Consider the following 16505-nt stretch of genomic DNA (forward strand, 5'->3'; position numbering starts at 1 on the left):
CTGCTGGTGTCAAGCAAAGGCTGCCAGCCACTTAATGACTGTCACAGGTTCCACTGTTTCACCCACTTCAGGGATGGCATCAGCACCCAGCACTCCTGGACAGCTGCCAGGGCCCACTGGTGCAGGGCTGACCTCCAAACCTTGTCAGATCTCCCTCTCACCTCTTTTCCTGGCCTTAAGTTTACTTGGTAGCAACAGCTGGGTCTGGGAAACTTCTTACCATACACTTTGGGAACGGTAGACTAGCAAGCAAGCCTCCAGATTCAGCCACTAGTGTCAAATAAACTCATGGGCAGGAGGACACCAGTGCCAGTGTTCCCAGAAGCCTGGTGCCAGCCCTATAAACTAAATAGAGACATGCAGTATCAGTGCCTGTGATTGGCAGGGAATATGAGGCCTCTGGATTGGCTCAGCCAGGTATAAATAAATTGCAAGATCCTGGCCGCCTACGTTTTGCCTGGCCAACAAAGTAGAATTTCCTGCCCTCAACATGCAAGAACAAGACCTGTGTGAAATCTTGCGATTGCAGGAAATTCTCTTTGTCTTACCCGCAGCGCAAGCCAGTCGCTCCGATATCTCGTTCCTATGAAATTATCTCATTTCCAGTGTTAGAAAAAGACAGCTGCCTCTGAGAGCCGGAGTTGAAAAGATTCTGCCCCTTTGTCTCTTTCTCTTTCTCCATTGTACCTGGCACAATGCAGCTGATCTCCCAGTGGTATCTATGTGGATGAAATAAAACAGTTCCTCATTCATCCAAAACCTTAATGCAGAAAAATGATTATGGATAAGAACAGTTTGTCACCTGTGGACAAGCGTATCTCCCCACATGGCCACTTCCTCCCTCTCCCTATTTCTCTGACTGCTCAGCCCTTGCCCAGAAAAAAACCTTTCTGAATGCAAAAGACAATAGGTGGAGCAGAGGTCTTGGGTTTGGGGGCAATTGAAGCCACCCACAGCCCCTTAAATAGGAACATAGGAAGGTGCCTTTTTCTGGCACAAAATGTCAAAAGGGCCATTTGGAATGGAGAAGCAGTTGCCAGAGTCATGGCTTCATACTTCTTCTCTCTCTCCCCCCCCCCCCGTCCTCACCCTGCTTCTCTATTAGAAATCAGCACCTCCTACAACTTACACTAGCATTTGCATGTGATGTGTTAGTTATCCTGTTAGACATAAATCTAAAACCTGTAGTGTGTAAAGCAGCCCTATAGCGTGGGAGGTGTTGTGCCCTAGGATGATTTGAGAGTGCTGGAGAGAAAAAAGATAGGTGGGGGGCATAAGTAGGACTGTGGAAAAGCAGAGCCATAGCTAGGGGAGGGTCTATCCAGGGTGAAGCCATAATAATAATAATAATAATAATAATAATAATAATAATAATAATATATTTATACCCCACCCATCTGGCTGGGTTTCCCCAGCCACTCTGGGTGGCTCCCAACAGAATATGAATAATAATTTTTAAAAAGCAATAAAGCATCAAACATTAAAAACTTCTCTAAACAGGGCTGCCTGTTTAGATGTCTTCTAAAAGTCAGATAGTTGTTTATTTCCTTGACATCTGATGGGAGGGCGTTCCACGGGGTGGGTGCCACTACTCAGAAGGCCCTCTGCCTGGTTCCCTGTAGCCTCACTTCTCACAGGGAGGGAAGTGCCAGAAGGCCCTTGGAGCTGGACCTCAATGTCTGGGCAGCCATTGAGGCTCCCAACCTTCCATCAAATCTGGGCTTCAGCCAGCGAGAAAGATGAAAAAGTGAACTGGCAGCCACAAGCTCCATCCTTTCCCTTTACCCATGAAGCTGAAGAAGGCTCATTTACAATTCGATGCAGAGAGAGGGAGAGTTGGAAAATCCGGAGAGGCTGCTTGGCTCTCCCCAGTGAAGCAGAAGATAGGATCCCCTGTGTGTTTGCTACTGTGTGAGAAAGAAATTCTGGAGGGAGGGAGGGGAGGGAAGCTGAGGAATAGAATCAGTTGGACTAAATGATCCCTAGGGTCCCTTCCACAACTAGACAATTCTATGATTCTATGATCCCTGCAGAACTTTGAGTGTATTTAAATAACTAAGGTTGAGTCATTTTACAGACTATGCATGATCCACCCACAGGAAAGTAAGGGGTGTGTGAGCATTTTTCCTGCCAGAGGCAGTTCCCTAGCAAGCTCTGGTCAGCCCGGCTGCATTAGGATTGTAATAGAAGGGCACTTTCTACTTTGGACTGGCAAAAAGCATTTCTTCACCTTACATGGAACTTAAAATGACTACAAAATTATCATTTCCTAAAATGAGTAATCAAACAAAAATAAAATTGAAAGGAATATTGTTGAAGCTTACGCAGGAGTAAATTTACACATCAAAACTCCTTGAAAGAGTTTGCGCAGAACCAAGCAGAGGGGTGGATGGCAAAAAAAAACCTCAAAGAGGCTTTGTTAGACATGATACCAGAGCACTGCTACACAGTGATAAGTTATTATATGTTGGATACACCTGGCCTTTCAGCCAAGACTGGCCTGCAAAGTGGCTTAGACTTAAAATCCATGTGAAGGTGCAATTTGGGGGTGGGGGTGTTTTAGAGGGGAGCAGCCTCTTCTAGCTCCTGGCGGCTGCTGGCACAGTACAGATGCCAGTCTTTTCATCCAGATGGAAGGGGCAGAAGGAGCTGCAGATGGACTCTGGGGCTGGCAGATGATAAAGAGGCTAACCCCCACACAAGCAGCCCCTCTCGCTGATCTGCACAGTCTTTCGCCCCCTTGGCAGTTGATGGTCTGGTCCAGGTTCCAGGCTAATCTCTCCAGCGAGAGGAAGCAGAAAGTGCTGCAGATGGACCCAGGGGCTGCTTGATGGCAAAGCTGATGTACCAGAAGGGGCAAGTGTTGCTTGCCTTGAGAAATATCATACACTGTCAAGTTAGGGCCTCTCCAGATGGTAGCAGAGCCCAGGGCTGATGTAGCGCTAGACCATAAGTATTACAAGAAAGAGGTACCAGCTTCTAGCTCCAGATTTTTTCTGCAACATTTGCTGTTTGGGACTCTGCCATCCAACCCAGCTGATCATGCTCATTGCCAGTCTGCTCTTTGGACAGACAACAATCAGCACCGAGGATCAGGCACAGTCTCCCTGGCTTGCTTCCAGGTATTATGAATGGAATGATGGATGAAGAGGACCCGCAAGGTGGGCAGGCAGGCATTTTTCTCCCTCTCTTGCAATTGTAGGAAGAAGAGTCACCCAACACAGTTGATTGGGGATAGGTTACAGGCAGACAGGATGAAGCGCTTCTTCGCACAATAAGCATAATTTAACTTATGAGATGGATTCTCAAAAGTTGAGATGATGCTGAAGGCAACTTTAGGAAAGGGTTGCATTAAATTTATGGAGGACAGAGTCTTACCGTGGATATGAGAGCTAGGGCTGTGACAGGAACATACAAAGTTGCCTTATAGTTATGGTGCAAGGCGATGCCAACCTTTTGGGGGGTCTGTGGGCATGTTTGCACACTGGAGGAACTGTTGTGGGCACCACACACACACACCACAGCCAAGCATACACCACAGCCTATTATATTGACTGCACCAAAATGCTTCTTTCAAGCCTAATTTCAGCTGTTTGGGGAGACACTGTGGGCCCCAGGGGCAGCCTTTGCAACTGCCTGTGTACCTGTTGGCACCACATTGGTAGGCCCCTGATATTCATTGGTCCATACTGATCATTTTTTTCTGGCGGTGACACCCCAGCATCTCAGATCCAGTGTTCTTTAGCTGTATCTAGAGACGTCAAAGAAACGTTTCAGTGTTGTAAATTTAAACAGGGAAAACGGGTAGAGGAAAACTGGACTCCACGTCGCCATCTTGTGGCACAATGTTCTATCACACATACAACGCATATAAATCACTTTTACTCTACCAGCCTAGCTCAGTCCCTATTCATCACTTACCACCTGATCCTTTAAATGGGAGATGTCAGGGTCTGACCGTGATATCTTAATCATGGAGACCATATGCTGCATATCACTAAACTAATCTCTATCCAAAAGGGGAATTTCCACATTCTGTGGCAACACCTGGTGAGCAGATGCTGAAAGTGAATCAATTAGGGTCTCTATGGCCACCGTGCCCTGCTTTTGCCCCTGGCATCTGGCAAGCAGAGAGTTGCACTGGCTCTGAACACTGAGGTTCCACTTAGCTGACATAGCTAATTGTTACTGATGGTTCCATCCTCTGTGCATATAACTTAACCCATTCTGAAAGTTGTTGGTGCCCAATTTACTGTCCATATATCATCACAACTTCTGCAAACCTCCCAGGGATATCTGGCTATCAGAGGCAGAATACGAGCCTCATCTTTGCTTGATCCAGCAAGACTGTCGTCATGTTGCTCTGTTTCAAGTGCACAAAATCAAGCGCTCCTCTGTATGGAAGTTCCCCTATGGACCTGGTGCCCTCCAGATGTTCTTTGACTACAACTCCCATCAGCCCCCGCTGGCTGGGGCTGATGGGACCTGTAGTCCAACGACATCTGGAGGGCGCCAGGTTGGCAAAGGCTGCCCTGTGGTGTCTTTTCTTTTTCCTCAGTGTGGGGTGGGAGAGCATGTCACTTGCTCAATACCACAGGGATTTAAACATTTCTACTCAGACTAGACAAAAATCAGACTGGTGCGGGGAGTGGAAGCGGAAGCATCTCTTAATTTTTACTGGCAGAGAGATTACACGGAGTGGGTAAATTAGCCCTCAACCACTCCCTTATCTACCAGACTAATACAGCATCACAGTAAGGGGTAATCTGGTGAATGCTCAGCAGGTTTTCAGCAATTACAGAGGGATCCAGTTGGCCCTTTTCACAAAATCCCAAGTCTCTCACCCACCTTGGGGTGCAGAACATGGGAAGAAAGGTCTTAAAAATGGTCTGTAGTTTGTGTATCAGTCCATTGGGCACACAGACTGAGTGACAAGTGCATTCTTCATATCCTTGCTTGATCATTAGCACTGCAAATCGATTGGAGATTATGGTGGAACCCAAATTTAGGTATGTTTACTCAGAAGTAAGCCCCATTCTGCTCAGTGGGCCCTACTCCCCAGTAACTGCTCATAGGCTTGCAGCTTACAGGGCAATCGCATGCATGTCCATTCAGAAATAAGTTCCACTGAGTTCAGTAAGATTTATTCCCTGTCGGTTGTATTTAAGATTGTAGGCTCAAATTAACAGTTTAATTTACTGTTTGCTTTGGGAACCTTTGGAAGTGTATTGAAGATAACACAATTTTAAAAAGGAAAACCATCCCTCAGTCTTAGCCGCACAAATTCAAATTTGCCTAGCCCTCCCCGCTCCCAAAACCCCAACCGGTCTCAGACCAGGCGAGAACATCTGGAGCTGAACCTGGGCAGTTAAGCTAGTTCCTCAGCCCCTTACTTGGCAGCCCCAAGTAAGAACACGTTATAATAAATACAGTTTTAATTATTATTTTTTAAATCCATCTATTACTATAGATCGATTAGAGATGCTGTCCTATTTAACTCCCCCCAATAAGCATAGGTATAAATTAAATGGTTCCGAAAATATACAGATGAGGCATTGGGGCTGCGATCCTCTGCACAGTTACCTCGGAGAAACTATCCCATGGAAGACAGCGAGTCTTATGCCTGAGAGTAAACAAGCCTAGGGACTGGGCTGTTCAAATATCTCCCAGTCATCAGATTGGGTTTAGAAATGAAGGGCTCAGATCTGGAACAAAACAAAACAAATCTTATTGCTGGAATCAAGCTGGTGGTTCTCTCACATTCCGTGCCGCCCTGTCTGAGCTTATGACATATTGTTGACCAGGAAAAAGCCACGGCAGTGAGGGTGGGCGGGCTGCGGAGTGGGGGGGGGCTTGGAGAAATGGGAGGGGAGAAGATGGTTAGAGGGGAGATGCCAAGTGTCTGGCTTGGGGCAGAGGGAGAGTCGGAGAGAGGCAGCCGGAGCCCCCTTTTGGCGGCGCAGTTCCCCCCCTGGGGGGGAGGAGGGGAGGCGGGAGGAGAGGACACTCCGCTCGGCGGGGGTCTCCGGCTCGCAAGCGAAGGGAAGCTTTGCTGCAGCTGAAGGCTTGTGCGGAGCAGCGCCGCTCTCGGCCGCGCAAGGGCGCATCTCCAGCTCTGGCTCCGCCTGCGCCGCGGCGCTGCTTCCCGGACGCTGACCCTCCGCCTACTTGAAGCTCTCCCCACCGAAGGCAGGGGCCCCGAGGCGAGGATCGGCCGCGCCCGGGGGAGGGACAAGGATGCCTGCGCTCGGCTCCCTCCAACTCGGCGGCTGAAGCAGCTTCCTCGGCTCAGGTAAGGCTCCCGAGAGCACCTTTCCCCCACCGGGGGCGCGTGCCGTCGAGGCGCACGGCGAGGACCTCCCGAGTGCCGCCGCCTTCCTCTCCAAAGTATTGGGCCAAGCGAAAATAGAGAGCAATAGCGGGGGTCCCGGAGTGGGAGCAGCCTATCATATGTGGGTGGGCTGGGGGGGATCTGAGGGCGAATGGGCGACTCTTTGAATGAAGTTTGGGGAATATGTGGCTCCTCCAGGCACGCCCCATGGACAGCGCCCTCGTGTGCGCATCTGCTCAGAAGCGAGTCCCCTTTGAACTTGCTCCCAGGTAAGCGGCTGTCGGGGGAACCCACTGGGAAGGCAGGCTTCTCAGGCGCCCCGATGCCCTGGTGAGGGGCGCAGGGACAATCTCTGCGTCTTGGGTTTGCTAGACCAGTCGAGTGGACGACTCCTGGTCCTCGACAGGCAGCCCCAGCTGGGCAGGGTCTCCCTGCCTCCGAAATGCCTTTCCCCGGACGGTTGGGCTGCACTTTCCGGAGAGAGAGCCACCTGCTGTGGTCGCTTCCTCCTCCGGCTCCGGCGGCTGCCTGAACTTCGCGCTGCCCGGGCGCCACAGGAGCGCGGGGGGAGAGAGGGAGAGACTCGAAGGAGAGTCAGGCAGTGGCAAACATGAACCCCCCCCCCCCCCGGTCTTAAGCATGTTTCCACGCGAGGAAGTTCCGCAGCGCCTAATGGGAGTCGATGCGCTCCGGGTTACACAATGAAACCCCTTTGCCTTCACAATACTTCTTTCTGCGTAAGCGGGTTTAGGATTGAGCATCCCTCTAAGAGGGGGAAGAGGTGGCTGCTCATCTTGGGCACTTTGAATTTCTTGAGGGAAAGCGCCTACCCCACCCCACCCCCCGCCAAGGAGAAGGCAGGACTCCCGCGGAGGGAAGAACAACAATGCCTCTCCCTCCTTCTCACTCAGGAGGGCTGGGAAGGGGTCCCTTGAGGCTTAGGAATACAAAGGGTTTTGCGAGGGGGGAGCAGGGAGGTGATCCCATTTTATCTGCACAAGCCCCCACAGAGGTAAGTCAGGCAGCGGGACGACTAGCCCAAGGTGATCCACTGTATTTTGCCTCCACGCGAGGATCTGAACCTATGTGGTCCAAGGCAAACTCTTGGTGCCATTCATCTCTGAAGACATTTGCTTGTGCTTGGCAGGAGATGACGCCTGACACAGAAGTTAAGTTGGATGCAGAATGCAGTCATCACCCAGGCGTGACTTTCCTCTAATCAGTGTTTACAAGCTACCTAGAAGTGTTTTCTTGGACTGGTACCTCTTCTTTAGACAGCAGCCAAGAGGTAAAGCAGGAAGGGAGACAAAGCTGGCTGAGAACTGAGAAAGCTTTACTGTCACAAGTTTGGAGCAAAGCCCAGTTTGCTGCAATTCCAGCCTGGGCTGCCTGGGTCTGCTTGGGCACGGCAGGTCCCACAAGGGATGCTCGGATAGAGCCACTCTCATTTTCACCTGCTTTCATCCTTTTTAGGCTCCATCAGAATTTGGGACAGACTCTGTGTGGCAGTGATGCTTAAAGAGTGTGTGCCATCTGTCGTTCCAGTCTATGGCACTCCTATACCCAAGGTTTTAAATGGCTTTTTGCTCAAATTGGCCTGCAATGTGGAATGTAATATTAACTAATATTGGCTGGAAAGTATATTCGGTTTTTTTAAATGGCTCTTTTCCGCTTTCTGGCTGGCATGAGCTACATCCACTCATGCGCACATGCAGTGCGAGGGAGGCTCAAAGGCACTTTGAGATGTGAAAACTCCAGTCCTGTGTTACGGATGTCTCTCTCCTGCACTTTCACTGCCGTTCGGCCCACGGCCAGACCTCTAATATGTTCCCTGCCCCATGAAGCCATGAATCTGAAGCTGTGGCTTACCTGTTCTGAGACTCAGTGTCACTTGGCGGCTGGTGGAGACATCATCTTTTTGTGCCAGTGGTAGTCAATGTGCTGCTTTTCAGGTGTTTTTATAACTAGCTCAGTTGGTAGAGAAGGAGACTCTTAATCTCAGGGTCATGGGTTCCAGCCCCACATTAGGCTAAGGATTGCAGGGGGTTGGATTAGATGACCCTTGCGGTCCCTTCCAATTCTATAAATCTATGATTCTACAACTCCCATCATCCCTGACCATTTGACATACTCTCTGGGGCACATAGGAGTTAAAAGTCCAGCAACATCTAGCACAGATTATGTTGGTTACTCCTCCTCTAGGCAAATTAGTTAGAGTTACTCCAGGGCAGTTGCTGCCTCTTTCTGTCTTGTCCTAAACCTGGGGTCCACAATATAGCATCCCTGCCAATGGCCTCTGCCACTCCCGTGTGTGTGTGTTTAAATGAGGATTTTGGGGGTTGTTGTTGCTTAGTTAAGGGGTGCTGCCTGCTTTTTGAGGGGTGTTTCCTGCTTTTTTATCTCTGTCAGTTCATGTGTGAGAATGTAGACCTCCTGTCTATCGCTTTGGGGAGGTCTGAGCATCACCAGTTTTTCTTCTGTGAAATGGATATTTTGTGGAGGGCCATGACAGTTTCTTAGATTTCCAAATGTGCCCCCACTGGTCCAAAAAGATCAGGGACCCCTGCCCTAAACATAAGCTGCAGTTGCCCTTAGGGTAGAGTCCCACTTATCTCTGCTTAACAACCTCTCATAACTGTTTAGGGCTGGACAGGTAGCTACTCTGAGGTAAATTAGCACCTTGCCTTTTTGGGTGTAGGAAACTAAGGTCTGCCTGACAACATTTTAGTGTCATGCTGACATAAGCTCATGAAGGACACATAGAATCACAGGAATTTTAGAACTAGCAAAGACTTTTGAGGTAATCTCACCCAGCCTCTGCTCAGTGCCAGAATTTACAGCATCGCTGACGGAAGCCTGTCCAGTTTCTGCTTAAATACCTCTGCATCTTGCAATATATTCCCCAACAACAACATTGCCTTGTCAGATGAGGGTGGGATCTTTCATTGCAGTCAAAGTAGGTATTTCCCAACTGTGTCTCCTTTCATCCCTCAGCCTAGTCCTGATTTCTCATGCTGGCTACCTTATTGTCACACACCGATTCATTAATTAATTGCAGGACTTAAGCGTGGAGTTTAAATCGTTTTTTTGTTAGAACTGCCTTCCTGTGAAAGGTGGTTGTTTAAAGTCAGCCGCACAAATCTCTTTTATTCTAGGCAATATGTCTAAAATGGCTTTTCAAACAATGAGTGGTTTTGGTTCATAGGAACCGTTCCACACTCCTTTTCTCCCTCCCTTTTCTTTTGGCATGAAATGTTCTTAAAAATAGCATCTCGATTCAGTGATACTTTAATGGGTTGGTTAGAAGCATGGAAATTAATTGACTTTTGAAACCTGGGATGAATTGGCTGTTCTGGCTTTGCTGAAGAGTCAAAAATGCCATCGGCCTCTCAATTTTGTAGCACACATAAACAATCACAGCTCGGGAATTCCATAATCCTGCTGGGAATGCAGGGAGAGGGGAGCGTGGACACAAGCACCCATCTTCTGCAGACCCACCTAACTCAGGATAATGGCATGAGGTGTGTTTGGGGAGGTTGCACCAATGGCATAGAAGCGGGCAGGTGGTGATGTAAGCACATCACAAATTTCCAAGAACCAGAAATAACAACTTTGCTGCTGGTTGATGGAGAAATTAACACTTTGCTCATCCTTAACTCTCTGTCTCCCAACCCCTCTTTTGAATTCAAATCACACACCCCCAAGGCATCCCCCCTGGCAAAGTTCCAAATGACATTTGCAGAGGACAAAGACATGATTGGTCCCCTGTAGTGGGGTGCAGCTAAAGAGGTGAGGGGATAGATTAAAGTGTTTGTTTTTTTTTGAGAAGGATCATGGGGGTTGTTGCCTGCATTTGCATGCAATCATTAGTTCCCACAGCTGTATCCTCCTTCCTTCCTGCACTAACCTCTTCCCAAAATTACATCACTCTGAAAATCGTCATCTAATTTTCTCTTCCCGTCTGTCTCAGCCTTCCTTGCTCCTTCCTTCTGCAGTGTCTTTTGAGCATTTGGGAAATTATTTCCCTAGAGAGATGTATTACAAGCACTTTTACAAGACAAATCTCTGAGTGTCAGTTTTGCTTTATTCCCCAGCCTTTTTTCTTCTTCTTCTAAGATCAAGGCAGCTGCCTCTGAAGGTTTTAGATGTGAGAGACATAAAAGTTCTGTTGGGTCAGTGCTAAGGGCAGAGCTCTCCATGAGTTCTGGACAACTCCAGTCAAGCCGACCCTCACACGTCAAAGAAGCCTACATTATGTGCCGTAAAAAAGGTCTACACTTTTATATATATTTATTAAGTATTTTCTCCTCTTAAGACCCACAATTTCAACCACTCAGGTGCAAAGCACAAGAAGATAAAGGGAAAGAAACACTTTGAGAATGTCCAGAATAAATGTGGGGGAAGTGGAAGGAGCTGTACAGAGCACAAAAACTCTGGCCATTGCAAGCCACATTCAGCCATCCTTTGATCCAATAACCTTTGGCTTTATGCTTCCAACCTCTTCGGTTAGTAATCATAATGACTTATTTAAAAATATGAAAGCTGAGGACACCAAATCCTAAGGAACTGACTGTATTTCCCACGTGGGAATCCGAAATGCAGAGGTGGCGAATATACGCCCAAGCCTTTCTGTAGTTCCAGAAGAGTGTAAGCTATTCCTTTCCTCATTTGCACTGCAGCTGAGGAATGTGAACGAGCCACAAAAGCGAATATTTTGTGAGGTTTCTATTCCTGTGGGATTCCATATAGCACCTGTGTTGCATGCAGGAGATCCTCGATTCAATCCCTGATGCCCCCAATTAAAAGAACCAGGTAACAGGTGAGCGGAAAGACCTCTGTCAATCAGAATGGACAAATGCTGGGCTCAGTCGGTGAAAATCAGCTTCTTGCGTTCCCAGAGGTTATGCTCCTCTACATTTGCATTTTTGTAACTTGATGACACAAGCATGAAGCTGCAGCTTGCATGGGTGAGACTGAATTAGTCATCACAGGGCCAGCATCATAGCATTGCTCATATATACTTTAGGTTCAGTGCTGTTAATTGAGTCTGTTCACACATTCAGCTGTGAATCATTACAGCAAATTAAGAGGTGTACATATAAGTGCGAACTACCCCTGACTGGGTGTAACAGCTTTCTGTTATCGCTACATTACAGGGGCTTGGGAAATCTGCTATTTGGGGAGAGGTCATGTTTTTTGCTGCCACTTCTAGTGAAGTCCCATACAGAGGACACCTTGTCCAGGAAGCACTGGCAGCGCCTACTGCATTCATGGATGCAGAGCTCAGCACAGCCCCTCTGTGAAAAGCAACTTTGCTTTATCTTCACCCTCTGTTCTCCTCATCATTCCTCAGGTTCTATCATACCACAAATGCAACATCTGAGCCTGGTTTTCTGTCTCTCTTTGTTTTGCTTTTGATCTGAGGCACAATGAAAAGTTTAATCAATCAGCCCCTCTGGACATGCATAATGTGTGGAGTTTTATTAATGTGCTATTATTTTAATTATATTTTACTTCATTTTGAAAAGCAGGATGCTGTAATGACATGCAGCATACAATCCATCAATTTGTGCATTGCCCTCGAAACAGCCTTTTTTATAATAATAAAGTATCCCTACATTATCATATTTACCTGTTTACTTACTTAGTTCATTTATATTCTTCCTTTCCTCTAAAGTGTTCAAAATAGCATTCATAGTCCTGCCCTCCTCCATCTTATCTTCTCAAGGGCCCTGTAGGGCAGGGCAGGCTGGGAATTAATGACTGGCTCAAGGTCACCCAATAAGATTTGAATCCTGGTCTCCCTGGTCCTAGTCCAAGACTCTAAACACTAGACCATACTGGATATCTAGTGTCCCACAAGACTCATATCAGTTATGAGAATAAGCCGAAAATAAATATATTTTCTCATATTTCCTGAATTATTTTCTCTTAAAAACAACTCTTTCTTGAACTGATTAATCACACCACCCCAATGATTTATTCTAGATTAGTCAACATATTGCTGGATTTCCACATAACTGGAATAATCCCTTTCGTAACTAGTTCCTATACCAAAAAGGTGGTTGCTAAGTGTAACCATGTATACCCCATTTTACAGAGAGGGGGAAGGGCCAAAGCTCAGTCACGGAACAGCTGCTTTGAGTGCAGAAGGCCCCAGGTTCAAGAGAGACCCCTGTCTGAAACTGGAGAGCCACTGAGCATCACTTTGAAAGTACTGAACTCAATGGACTTTTTGCAACGTCTTTGCGTACGAGGCAGCTTCTCATGTTCCTTTGTTGCCTTCACAGCACTCAACATAGCCTTGTTGCAAAATGACTAGGGAAATGAATGACCTGGGGCTAGATCTCTCTCTGTTCCATGAGGTTCCCTTCTCTTGTACATCACTGAGGTTCTCAAGCATGCTTATTCCCCCACCGCCATTAATCGGTATTCCAGTTGGAATGGAACTCTATATCATTTTAAATGTCATCTACCTTGGCCTTAGTAGGTTCGGGGAAAGATGGATGCATGTAAATTTCTCTATCCTCACTGAGGTTTGCAGCTTCTTCTGATTTAGTATCATCTCTGAATCTCATTATAGTCTCCTGGTCCAATCTCCAGACTTCTAATGAAGAAGCTACATCAGACCACCCTCCATACCTCCCACACCTCCATTCCTTGCTGTTTATCTGAATACCCCTTGCTTATTTACAGTCTCTGTCAGCTTTCCAGTGTTTGTCTCTGTGCCAGGACCATAACTGTGCCTAAATAAATGTGTTTCTCAAGTAAGATTGCATGAGGCGGCACAGTTTCAAATCTCCGAATCTTTTTATTTATTTTTTTATCACTTAATGTTTTTCTAACACCTAAAGACTTGCTGGGCAGTTAATAGAAATCAGCAGAAAACTCTCACTGCAAGAGCTTCCATCACAGGAGCAACAAAGCAAAGAAGAAAACAAGCAGGAAAGTAATGGGGTGGGGAGGTGAGCGAAAAGAAGGACAGAGATGCTGGTAATAAGATCACACTGTTCTTCGGTGAGGCCTGCTCACAGCGCGATGGTTCCCTTCAAAAAATCCATATCTGCCATCTCCTGCATCCCCTCCTTGTGCCTGCCTCTGTATGGCAAAACTGCCTTCACCTCCTTGTCACCAGGCCTTCCACAGCACACCTCGCGCACTTGTGAATAGGGGTTGGCACATCTCAGAATTAGAAAGGACATTTGAGGCCTCTCTTGTGCTGGAGCCATTTGCTAGCAGCTGCCTTTTCCTGGAATTAGAGATGAATGGAAAGAGAATGGGGAGTGCGGGATTTGCGTCTCCTCTCCAGCTACTGCTGTCCCTAACTCAAGGCACAACATTTATTTGTAGGGGTGCTGCTGAATTCTACTGAGGATTTGGTGGTGTGAAAGTGGTTCCAGCTGCAACAGAACTGAACTGGGGCCAGAATGAAGCCTTATTTACTGAAATCTACCAAATTCCACACAGGACACGGGTGGTGCTGTTGTCTAAACCACTGAGCCTAGGGCTTTCTGATCAGAAGGTTGGTGGTTCGAATCCCCGTGACAGGGTGAGCTCCCGTTGCTCAGTCCCAGCTTCTAGTAGTTCAAAAGCACGTCAAAGTGCAAGTAGATAAATAGGTACCGCTCCGGCGGGAAGGTAAACGGCATTTCCGTGTGCCGCTCTGGTTTCACCATGCTGGCCACATGACCCGGAAAAACTGTCTGTGGACAAGTCGGCTCCCTCGGCCAGTAAAGCGAGATGAGCACCACAACCCCAGAGTCGTTCACAACTGGACTTAACTGTAAGGGGTCTTTTACCTTTACCTTTACCAAATTCTACTACATGTCTATAAGGCATTTCCCTGGTTATAGGTGATGTCACACATGGGCAGAAAGCCTTTTCTTGGCCAAGGTGGCTTTCCACTGTCTGCTCAAGTCTTTAGAACTACCTATAATCTTAGGATGCTTCAGAACCATCCTGGCCACAGCAGAACAGAATTGAACATAGCTTCTCCCAATTCCAATCTATCCTGTCTTTCTAAAATGCATAAGATGCACACTCTTCCAGTATTATTTAATGTTAAATTTATATCCCAACTTTCCTCTATGGACCTTTCAGGTTAGGCTGAAAGATGGTAACTGGCCCAAGATCATGCAGTGAACTTCATGATTGAGCGGGGGATTTGAACTCTGGACTCCAAGGTGCTAGCCTGACATTCTAACCATTGTGCAGCACTGTCATAGATAAAAGGGGCAGATTTCTAGCACCCCTGTGATTCATACCAAGAGTTATTATCTGAAGCCCACACCTCCCCATTTCAAATTTCTCTCTGTTGTTCCCATGCACTCTGTGATAGCTCTGTTTTAAAAAATAAGAAAATGTTTCTTCCTCTTGTAAAGGTGTGTTAGAAAAATAGCTCTGCCCCATAAGCTATTATCAGTATTATGAAATGATCCTCAACAGAATGTGAGCTGCATAGTGTTATCGTCTTTACATGTGTATCCACATGCATATGCATTAGAGACAAGTTGCATCTTCTGCCACTCCCCCACTCAGAGATTTAAATTCAAGAGAGCCAGAGGAGAGAGGTGAACCATGAAGAATGACAAGTAGGGACATGGTACAAAACATCCCACAAAAGTCAAATATAGGGACAGGGATTTACCAGCAGAGAGAACAGAAAACAGGGCTAGTTCCTAGTAAATGGGGACAGTCAGGTATATATGAGGAGGGGGGACTGAACATATTTTTGCTGAAAGGCTTAGAAAACAGAGTCAGGGAGAAGTTGTAGCTTCCAAGATCACAGGAATGAAGAAAACTGCCTTACGCTGTTAGACCAACAGAATACAAGAACATGAGAAGAGCCTGCTGGACCAGGCCAATGGCCCATCTTGTCCAGCTTCCTGTTCTCCCAGTGGCCAACCAGATGCCTGTCAGAAACCCGCAAGCAGGATTCGTGCACAAGATCTGTGCTGGGCCCAGGGGTAACCCAAGAACCGTGGTCCAGGTCCGGTCCCGAATCCAAGGGTTCCACTAGGAGTCAGTCCGACAGGCTCAAGGCAGGACACAAGGCAGGAAACCAGGCAAGGTCAGGCACAGGAGCACAGGCAGGGTTTGGCAAACAGCAACGTTGCCCCCGCAAGCTGGGGCGGGGTCCAGCCGCCTTTTATCCCTGTCGGGTAACAACCGGTCCTGATCCCCCGGTGACTCACCTCCTTGTCTCACCCAAAGGCAAGCACTCCTCCTGCGAGTTCTCAGGTCTCTCCTTCTCTCAGACCTCAGTCTCTGCAGCTCGGGAGACGTCGGTGAGTTACTAGACCCAGCGGCCACCTCAGCCTCTCCTGACCCAACTGGTAGTGGAGCAGCTGTAAGTGATTGCCCAGCTGAAGGCAACGAGGTAATCCCCGCATCTGGAGCAGGGCAGGCTCAGGCCCCTGACTCGGCCCAGCTGGTGCTTGTTGCAGGGGAACCTGTGCAGACTGGGGCTCTCCAGAATCAGGCCCCAGACTAGGTTCAGCTGCCACCTGAGGCAAAGGATCCGGTGTGTACTGAGAGTCCTCTGGCTCCAAGTCCCAGGCCATCACAAGATCGCTCTCTGCTCCCGTGGTTTCCAGCAACTGGTATTCAGAAGCAGCAACTGTGGAGGCAGAGTACAGCAATTGTGGTTAGTGGCCCTTGGTAGATTTATCCTCCATGAATTTGTCCAATCCTCTTCTGAAGTCGCCCAAGTTGGTGGCCATTGTTGCCTCTTGTGGGAGTGAGTTCCATAGTTTAAGGCTGTGCCTTATGAAATGTTTTCTCTGCTCTGAATCTTCCAACATTCAGCCGCATGAGTGTTATGAAAGGGTTTCAGGGGGGCACTTTTCACTATCCACTGTCTTTTGGCCATGCATAATTTTATTAAAGATAGATACCCATTTCTCAACAAAAGTCTTATCATTCTTAAATAAAGTAGGTGCCTTTGGGACATGTAGTCCTCTGGGAATCAAATCAGGGGTCAGCAAACTTTTTCCCTCAGGCCTTGTGGGGCCGGACTATATTTTGAAGAAAAATATATATGAATGAATTCCTATGCCCCACAAATAACCCAGAGATGCATTTTAAACAAAAGCACACATTCTACTCATGTAAAAACACACTGATTCCTGGACCGTCCGCGGGCCGGATTTAGAAGGCGATTGGGCCAGATCCG

At 47.6% G+C, this 16505-nt stretch overlaps 1 protein-coding gene across 2 annotated transcripts in view; it reads left to right on the forward strand.

Annotated features, from left to right (window-relative positions):
• Positions 1 to 16505, forward strand: part of SYNDIG1L (synapse differentiation inducing 1 like) — a 93683-nt gene that overhangs the window by 36827 nt on the left and 40351 nt on the right. Inside the window, exon 1 of one of the 2 annotated variants that reach the window (XM_077925608.1) lies at positions 5883 to 6292. The exons of the other annotated variant lie outside the window; for it this stretch is intronic. The gene's annotated coding sequence lies outside the window, so the exon portion shown is untranslated. Of the gene's footprint in view, positions 1 to 5882; positions 6293 to 16505 lie in introns of those variants that run through there. 2 annotated transcript variants of the gene reach the window in all.

The sequence above is a fragment of the Podarcis muralis genome, chromosome 1 (assembly GCF_964188315.1).
Source record: "Podarcis muralis chromosome 1, rPodMur119.hap1.1, whole genome shotgun sequence".
In the NCBI taxonomy this organism is placed as follows: Eukaryota; Metazoa; Chordata; class Lepidosauria; order Squamata; family Lacertidae; genus Podarcis; species Podarcis muralis.